The sequence below is a fragment of the Pithys albifrons genome, chromosome 4, assembly GCF_047495875.1.
Source record: "Pithys albifrons albifrons isolate INPA30051 chromosome 4, PitAlb_v1, whole genome shotgun sequence".
NCBI lineage: Eukaryota > Metazoa > Chordata > Aves > Passeriformes > Thamnophilidae > Pithys > Pithys albifrons.
Genome location: NC_092461.1, coordinates 72931603 through 72941473, shown reverse-complemented (window position 1 = coordinate 72941473; position 9871 = coordinate 72931603). Strand labels below are relative to the sequence as shown.

Genomic DNA, 9871 nt, shown 5'->3' with positions numbered 1-9871 from the left:
TGGAAAGTGTTCCTGGAAAGGATTAGCTGCTCCATCACCTTTCTGTAGGCTGAGGTGAGTCTGACTAGCCTGTAGGTCCCTGCATTTTTCTTCTTGCTTTTCTTGAACATAGGAGTAACATTTGCCTTCCTCCAGTTCCCAAGCATATATCCCAGTCACTCAAAGATTATTGATAGTGGCCTCACAATGACATCAGCAAGCTTCCTCAGCTCTCATGGGTGCATCCCATCAAGGGCCATGGACTCACATATGTCCAGTTTGCATAAGTATTCTCTGACCTCATTCTCTTTAACGAAGGGTATGCATTCCTTGCTCCAGCCTTCGCCTTTGGTCTCTGGGACCTGGGATTTCTGAAGGATGACTCTTGTAGTAAAGACTGAGGCAAAGAGGGCATTCACTACTGCTGGCAGCCTTTCCCATATTCTGTGTCATTAGGCTCCCTGCCTCATGCAGCGATGGGCTCATATTCTGTATCTTTCTTTTGTGATCTATGCATGTACAGAAGTCCTTCTTGTCGTCTTTGATATTTCTTGACAGACTCAATTCCGTTTGGGCTTCAACTTTTGTAACTGCATCTCTTCATGCTCAGACAATGCTGTTGTATTTCTCCCAGGTTACCTGTCCCTGCTTCCACCTTCTACATGCTTCTTTTTGCATCTGAGTTTTAGCTGGAGCTCCTTGTTCATCTAAGCAAACCTCCTGGCATTTTTGCCTGACTTCCTACTCATTGAAGTGGACTGCTCCTGTGTTTGAAGGACATGATATTTGAATATCAAAGAGCTTTTTTGGGGCCCCTCTTCCCAAATATAATATAAACCCAGCAATAATGGATGAAAGTGGTAAGAACAGCCCTTTTACCTGAAAGTGTCAAAATTTTTCACAGAGTCTCAGTTCATCTTTCCTATGATAAATGGCCTTGTACAGGATACTTCATACCAGTGCTCTGGTACAGGTTAGTTGTATAGCTCATGAATTCAAATTACAAGTATTTGCTCTTTGTAGAATTCTTAGGTCACACAAAAAAATTTTAGTTCATTTGCATACAAACAAACTTTCAGTAGAAATTAACTGTTTAACAGAAGTGAATTTAAAACACCACTCAATTACAGTGTTGGATTACACAGAAAAATCCAAACTGAATCAACTACCAAAAACCTACAGATAAACACTGATACTGCTTTAACTGACAGAATAAAACTTCTATAACCTCAGAACTTAGTATTTTTTCAACTGAATGTTTCTTTGAAGGAGAATGGGGTCACTTAAAAATAAACTGCTACTACCACTGATTATCTTCTGAATTAGAATGATAAGCCTAAATGGTATTGTAAGGACCTTCAGGGGACACACAACACTATTTCTGATACCTATTCTGCAAACCCAGAGGAAATTGGCACTTTTCACACATTTCCTTAGCTGAATTAGTGGTCAGAGTATTTCTGTCAAAGATCAGCTTCTTTAATACAGGGCATCATTAGCATAGTAAAAGAAAGGAAATTTACAAAACCCAAAGACTGGTCAAGGACTAAGCATTATGGATTATTTCATACTTGCACGCAGACACATTGGATATTTCACTTTCAGCCCATGTGAACTGCTAGTTGTTAAATATACAGTTTTGCAGTTTAAATAGTCCTTGAAACACCTGTAAGAGAGTGCAAGCCCACAGCAACTTTATTACCCTTCCCAAAATTCAAGTAACAAAAAGCACAAAAGAAGAGAGAACAAAACACATTGCCTATATGCATCTTGGTGAACTACACCCAACATGTATAGGCACTACAAAGGGTGGGAGCTGGAGGTTTCCCTTGCACCAGCTGGGAATCAAACCCAGGTCGCAAGAATGGGAATCTTGCATGATACCACTACACCACTGGTGCTTCCCTTCAATCTCCAAATAATCTAATAATGAGTCATTCAGTGTCATTTCACTCTAATCTACCCCAAGTGATGGATTAACAAGAACTTCAGTTACGCTGCCTCAAAGGCGGGTCATAACAAGGACTATGTAGGAAAAAGAAATCTCTACCAGAAACAGATTACCTCAAGACCACACTGAAAAAAGGTCACTGGACAATTAACTACTCACCTTGCCTAGGGAAGTTTTTATTACAGAAAGTAGGTCCATTTCTACGGGCCTCTATTTTCTCACTGAGAAAATATGATATCCATTTAAAAAAAATGGAGAATGTAGAACACACTCTCTCTCTAACACCAAGAAAAAGCACAGGATAGGAAATGAGACTATTCAAATTGCATATGCCTCTGGAATCTCAGATGAGCATGAGATACATTTCTTGTTTGTACTGCATGCTCTAAATGCAAGTATGCAAGGACAGATACACTGCCAAACTTTCTAGGAGGAACATCAGAAGACAATTCTGTATTTTGCAGCCTCATAGGAAATGGACAGTCACTCTTTTTTAGTCTTGTTGAAGTAACCTGCCAGGGCTCTGTTAGGCTACAGTTAATCAAAATAAGCACTCAAATTCTTAGAATAATATGATACAGTGTGTTGACTTACAGAATCACACGCAGATGGAATCTAGCAATTCCATACAACACTGCAAATCTTCTCCAATATGAAATACCATACATAAATCACAATGTACTCAGAAAGGAAAATTAAAAATAAAGTGAGATTACATTGAGAAATTTTGTGAAAGGTTCGAAAAGTCTCAGAGTATCAGATTAATGATCTGACATGCAAAATATCTCCAATATAAGGTAGGAGATTAGTGGCAGACCAAAGAATTTAAAGATTTCTGAGCAAAGCCAAACATCCAACCTCTCTCATAGCACTGAATGGCAGCCCCTCAACTACATTTAGTTAAAGCCTTTGCTTAAAACACCTCTTATGAAATAAAGAACTCCAAAAATATAAAAGGGGACTTTCAAATAAAAGGCCTGCAAACAATCCTCTTCCTTTCTCCTTACACTCAGCAACACTCAAGAGGAACGCACACAACTTCTAATTTTCACGAGGGATTAGCATTTGCTTTCTCCCCAATATGTTATGTGCTAGGTCAGTGGTCTTGAGAGTAGAATTGAAAGTGTGTAAGGGTTCCCATAAAATAGCATTCCAGGAAATCCTTCCAGGAATTAACTTAAATTATCATAAGAAAGTAATAGATAGAAATCTGGGATTGTACCAGGCTGACTGAGAATCCTTTTTTTCCCACTAAAACAAGATTTAAAAGGTAATACTTCTGAATTGAATTCTATATTGTCTACATTCATTATTTCAGACTAAATGGCAGCCTGAAAAGATACTTCCTCTTCAAAGGATGGCTTTAGATCATCTTTTAAAGAGATAAATAGATCTAGCTCCTGGAATCCTTCATTACTGGGAGCTTGTCATAGCCAGTCTCTGGGTCTTGAATCTGAACTTTCACATTCATTTCTTGAATCCTTGAAAATGTGGAAGGACAATGATCAGGATGTACTCACAATACTAACTATGTAAGAAATAGACAATTCTCTAAGGATCTCTCGTGAATATGCCCAGTCTTTCTAGAACCCCTGTAAAGTTTTAGTGCACAAGATGGTCTCAAGTAATAATGTTTCTCTAATCTGTTTTCCAAGAACTCCCCTCTCAATCCTGATTCTCCATATTTGTCTGTATATGTTCTTACAAATCTGAGTTTCTTCTCTCGGCTTACCACTTAATACTTCCGAAAGGGGAAAGATCTCTCTCCATTATGACAGGTATGACGAAATAAAAATTTTATCCTCCAATAAAGATATCAATGAAATTGAAAATAATAAATTTGGAAAGCTCTGTCACTAATTTTAAAATGTTCTAATAATCCCTTAAGTAGCTCCATCAACATCAGAAGTAATGAAGCTTGGTTTATTACCCATTTGTGTCCCATCATTGATTTACTTTGGTAAGTTAAGGTATGAGTTCTGACTTAGACCATTAATAAGAAGTTTGAACATAGCTCCTCCTTTCTTTCATCTTTTTATCCCCTCCCTTTTCCCACACCTTTTTGTATGGCATTTTTGGATCCAGTAAGGAATGTTTTCATGCTGACAGGATGTATTTATTCAACTAATTCATCAATTTCTACAAATTTGTAAGAATCTAATTATCTTCAAGAAATTTTCTTTTCAGATAACTTTGCTGAAACCAGGCAATAAAATCCAAAGTTTCTAGGATAAAGAAGATAATGTGTCAGATACATAAAACCAGCATATACCTATTGTTCAAAGGAAGAAGTAACTAAAAAATGGGGGGTTTTGCCTGTGATATTACAAATACATTATTATGTACAATATAGTTTAAAGCATAGCTATTTGGAATCAATACACTGAAGAGCTGCAAAATATGTGTGCATAATATCTTACTACTTTCAAAGAAAACAGAGAAAAGTGGTATTTCAGATTCTATGTTTATAAACATCACATATGGAAAAAAATCCTAAAAGCTTGTACTGAAATGTTTCTATGACTGAGGTCTCTGTTAATGAAAAAAGAATTTCAGAATCTTCCACAATGCATATGTTTTGGGATTTACATAATTTTAGCTATTTTTCTTTCAAGTAAATATAAAAAGTTAGATGATAAATTTCAGCCTGAAATGATTTGAAATTATTGGAATGTAACATTACAGATAGACTTAAAATAAAATTATGGTTCACTTTTACAGGCATGTTTTCAGTGAAAAAATTAAGCTTGTTTGCTATATTTATGTTGCAGGCATTACCTATTTCTTATTTTTTGCAAAACTCTTCATTTTCTCCCTCAAGTTCTTATTTTTTACTTTTCAAAACCCTCCAATGCTTCATTAATATTCAGAATCCTTTGCTTTATATTCAATAGATCACTTTCCTTGGTGGATTTCTAATGAACATTAAATCATTAAGATACCTTTAGTACGAGTTCAAATTATTTCAGGTCAACACAGAAAATTCAACTATGCAAGCATTTTTACTTAATTTATATAAAAACAATTTTTAAAACGTACTAATTCTTCCACAGCTTTTATAATTTCTGAATTAACATCTGATATTTTCACACTCTCAACTCCTTGGGCTGCTATTTTATTATTCCAATAGTCTATCTGAAAAAGATTTTATAAAGAAAAGTACACACTCACAGCCTGATAATTCATAGGTGATGTAGGTGGTATAATTAAGTGGAATACCTTAAGTTTCTCAGCCCTAAAATTTCCCTTAATATCTCTCTTCCTTCACAGAATCCTGCAGAGATTCATAGAATGGTTTGGGTTGGAAGTGACCTTAAAGATCATCTAGTTCCAGCTCCCTCAGACATCTTCCACTAGACCAGGTTTCTCAGGGCCCCATCCAACCTGGCCTTGAACACTTACAGGGATGGAGAATTCACAACTTCTCTGGGCAAATCAAGGATGGAACAATCACTGGAGCTTAAGGAAAAATGAGGATGTTAGAGAAGGAACCATCTACAAGATAAGGAAACCATCAAAAGTGGCTTTAGATAGATAAAGACATAGCTGTTCAGCCTAGTGAACTTTGTTTCCCTCACCTGTCCTTCCTCTGCAGAGGCTGGAACAACATTGCTATCCCAGCAGAACTTACCTATACAATTCACATTCACATAGTGATAAGAGTGTACTGGAATATGCCCAGACAGCAAACAATTTGTTTGGACTATCAGTATCAAAGTTGACAAGGGTCTTAGAGACTACATGAGTGAAGACCAGGACAGAATTAGGACACAAGTACTTTGAATGGTATATAATTTCCTACTGTTTCTTCTAGCATATGACAAAGAACAGATTTACATAGGACCACTGGTGACTAACTCCCATCAGCTAGGGAGGGAAACAATACAGGCTTTTTCTTGTTATCCTGACCAGAATATCACAGCTCTGTTGTACTTCCTCAAGATTCTGCCAACTGTTCTTCTATGGCTGTACCTTCCTAACTAGCTGGATACTGAAAGTCCTAACCTGAGTGGTTAGGGATCACAATGCGTGATCTGTGAGAAAAGAATGGCAACAAAACATCTTTACTAATCTAGAAAAAGGAGATGAAAAAGCAAATTATTAAGGCTCTCATTATGTAAAATATTCTAAGAAATATAATGCTCCAATCCTGGCAGCGTTCAAGGCCAGGTTCAATGGGGCTTTCAGCAGCCTGGACTAGTGAAAGGTGTCCCTGCCCATGGGGCTGGAACTAGATGATTCTTAATGTCCCTTATAAACCCAAACCATTCTGTGATTATAAATGTACTTCAGGGGAAGCATGAGAAAGACAAAGATAAATTGGCTACACCTACAGAGGAAAAAAACCCATCTGACTGAATATGAGTGAAATGTCCCAGTTTTTAAATTGCAAGTATATAGGAAAAACATTATTCAAAATGTTTTTCCCTCTTTCAATGTTTTCAGAAAAAACATTTTTGACAGGAATGACTTGAAATAATGTCACACTATGCAGGTAATTAATGAAGACAAAAGAATAAAGGAGTAATAGTTAAGTAGGAGATCAATTTTATAAGAAGGGTTTCTTCTTATCTTGGAAAAGCAAAGCCCATGTAGATACAGAAAATAGATTTAATGCATACAGATATCTTTTGTAATGTAAATCTGAGTAACATCATAAAAAGAAAACTCAGAGTCGTCCTTACAACGTCAAAAGTTGAAACACTCCTAATAGGTCATATATAAAATTTTAAAACCAGCATGAAATAAAACAAGAAAGAAGAGTAAGGAAAAACGATGTTAAAAAACATGAGTTCACATCACTCATTCTGTCTTCAAACTTGTTGCTGTGTATGACAATTGTCATGTTATAATTTGAATCCAATTCTAACCCCACTAAAGTCACTGAAAATAATCATAATATGTTCCTGATTTCTAAACTAACTCCATGACCTCAGCAACTTTTCTGTGATGATCAGAAGAATCACTTTGAGCTTTCTGAATATTCAATATTATTTATAACTATTTATTCCATTTGTTGCTTTAGCCATGTTTTTGAACCAAATTGACAATAACAAATCAGCTTGATGCTACACTTAACTCTGGCTTACCTTTAGCATAAACTTAGGTGGTCACCTAATTGAACAGTCCCGTGTTACACCTTACCCCTGTTGTGCATGTCTCTCTTTCTCTTGCCTTGGTCTTATACCCAGTTTGTACCTGCTGAAGTATGTCAGGGCATCAAACCCAGTTGAAAATACAGGCAGAAAGAAAAATAGAAGGGAAAAGAAAACAAGACTTACTAATAAGTATTGGTTCTATTTGAATATAATTTTGTTCTAGATATCAGTTGGTAGCCATTGCTGGCATCAGTAACAGGAAGAGTACTGTAATACACATCTGGACAAAGAAGACAAGAACATGTCATTGGTGCATGTAATATGACTGTATCTTTACTTTTGCAGGGGAGTGCTTTGGGTTTTTTTGTTTTTTTGTTATGTTCTGGGCATGTTTGGTATGTTCAGCTTCTCAGATATCTCCACCTATATGCTGGATTCCACTGGAGCATTAGCAAGCCCTAGCACAAGCCACAATGGTATTGGGCATGTACAGGAGAATGAATTTCATACTTTTGTTACACTTGTTTATATACGCATACATACGTGCACATTCTGTTGTGGGCATCTAAATCCTGCTCTAGGCCTTTTCAACTAAAACAAAATAATGAATGAGTGGGTTCCATGGAATCTACCACTCCTTATTTTAAAATCCATATTTGTGTTTTTACTTTTACAGAGGACCTTAACTCTTAAAGATACAAAATATTCAGACATTCATGTACTTTTCAATAAAAGATACTCATTTACTTGTGTGTTTATAAATATTCAAGACTCACTTTGCTGTTCCAACATTTTGCATCTTCCTGGATTTCTGCTTTTTGCTTCACTAACTCCTCAAGGTGTTTTTCATCCTTTATAATCTTCTCCTCTGTTTCTTTTAACTTCATACAGTATTTGGTCCAAATAAATTCAGAATGCTTTAACTCGTTCCTAATAGAAATACACAGAAAGTGAACTCATTTATTTGGAAATATTCCAAGGTAGTCCCTCTCCATAAAGGAAAATGTAAATCAGACATGAATTAGTAAAGATTTATTTTGATTCTCTACTACATTTCTTGAACAGGTAAGCATGAGAGAATTTCAAAATATCTACCTTGGCAGGTTCATGTAATTTCAGCCAGATATCAAAACTACTCGTGCTACCAGTTCACTTACACTTATACAGCCTGCCAACATTGGGTCTCTGTGCAAGTATTGGTGTAGTTAAACACAAGGCTTTGTTTCATACCTCACACAATTACAAAACAACACAGAAGACAACACTCTGCTAGTGGCTGAATCTACTTCAGAGCCATCTTCACTTAGTCAACCCACTTCACTGTAATTTTTTGTACGAATGTCAGTTGTAGGGTAAATTTTTTACTGACCTCAATTTTTCATGTTAAAAGGAGCTTGTAGGCAAGGTCAAAAGAGGGGATAAAGACTTTACTTTCAATCTGAAAAGTGGATTTAACAGCATCATAAAAAGGAGAATTTGCCATAATTGCAGAATAAGATAATAAGAACTACAACAATTGGCAGGAGAACACTCCTACATGACATATTTAGGCCTTACTATAGGCTGAAAACAGGTATTTTGTTACATCTGTGTATGGGAATGGATTTAGCAAAAGGCAAAAGAAATAGAGGCATGTCAGGTTAAAATTTGACAACATCTGCTAATGTTTGTACCTTACTTTCATTATTGTTTTAGCAGGCAGAAGAAAAGTTTCCTCCATGCTCCTCAGAGAACTATCCTGGTCAACAGCATATTCCAAAGTGTGCCTTAAATGGCAAAATAAACCCACCCCAGCAGAACAAGGACCAACAGTAGTTGAGTTTTACATCTATCACATTACAACCCTAAAAAACCAACAAATGTTGCATACTTAAATGCAGTAAGACAACAGAAAGCAATCATAATGAGGGTTCGTCACTAATTCAAGAGCCATTACTACAAGACTATTTGATAGACTTTCTTCCTTTACTTGCTTCCAGGGTTTCCTCTAGTGATGAAGTAAAGATTTACTTCACCAAGTGTCACAGAATATATATTTAGCAATTTTCTGAGTTGCAGTTGTCTCATGAAAAATTACAGCACTATCAACCACAACATGTACATGTAAAAGTAACAGAGTGTGCTGTATGATGTACAACAGCCTCAGTATTTTCAGTTTTGTGCAATCTTCATCATTTTCTCAGTGATGGCACTGAATATAAAGAAAAGAATATGAACTGTAGAACAGTCTTTCAAGTCTGTGCCACCACAAATCTGTCTTTCTCACACCTATCGATCCCACATGTTATTCTAGTTCTCCTCAGATGGCAGCTGAAAGGTCTACTTCCTCTGTAATGCAAGCATGACTTTAACTACCAGTCTAGCAGATAGCTGGGGAAAAAAATTTAAAAGACACGGTAAGAAAAATAAATAAAAATTCTTCACTGAGGGACTAAAAGAACGGATTTCTACTTGACTTTGTCCTGAAAATGCTGATATTCCTAAAAACATCGGTATCATTAGTATTTTTAGTTTAATTCACAGTCACACAAAATAGGTCACAAGGTGCAGTCTACATCACTCTCATGTGGTATGAATAGGAAATCATGTAACTAGGTGAAACAGAAGACATACATGGCATATTTCTGTCCGTATAGATGAGTAATTTCTGGTGTTATTTACCTATTGCCATTATTATGAGTATTTTACTTACATTATGATTTCTTTCAAAAGAACAAAGAAATTTTAATGCACCTCAGAACAAAGGCTTGTTACAGGAGAACACCACACTTCCTTTCTTGCAAATGAAACAAACTCTAGAGCCATGATTTGCACCAAGACTACCAAAACAAAACAGAAAACA

At 36.1% G+C, this 9871-nt stretch overlaps 1 non-coding gene across 1 annotated transcript; it reads right to left on the bottom strand.

Moving 5' to 3' along the window:
* Positions 1-1809: 1809 nt before the first annotated feature.
* Positions 1810-1880, bottom strand: TRNAG-CCC (transfer RNA glycine (anticodon CCC)). The gene has a single exon. It is a non-coding gene; the product is annotated as a tRNA-Gly (tRNA).
* Positions 1881-9871: the final 7991 nt, after the last annotated feature.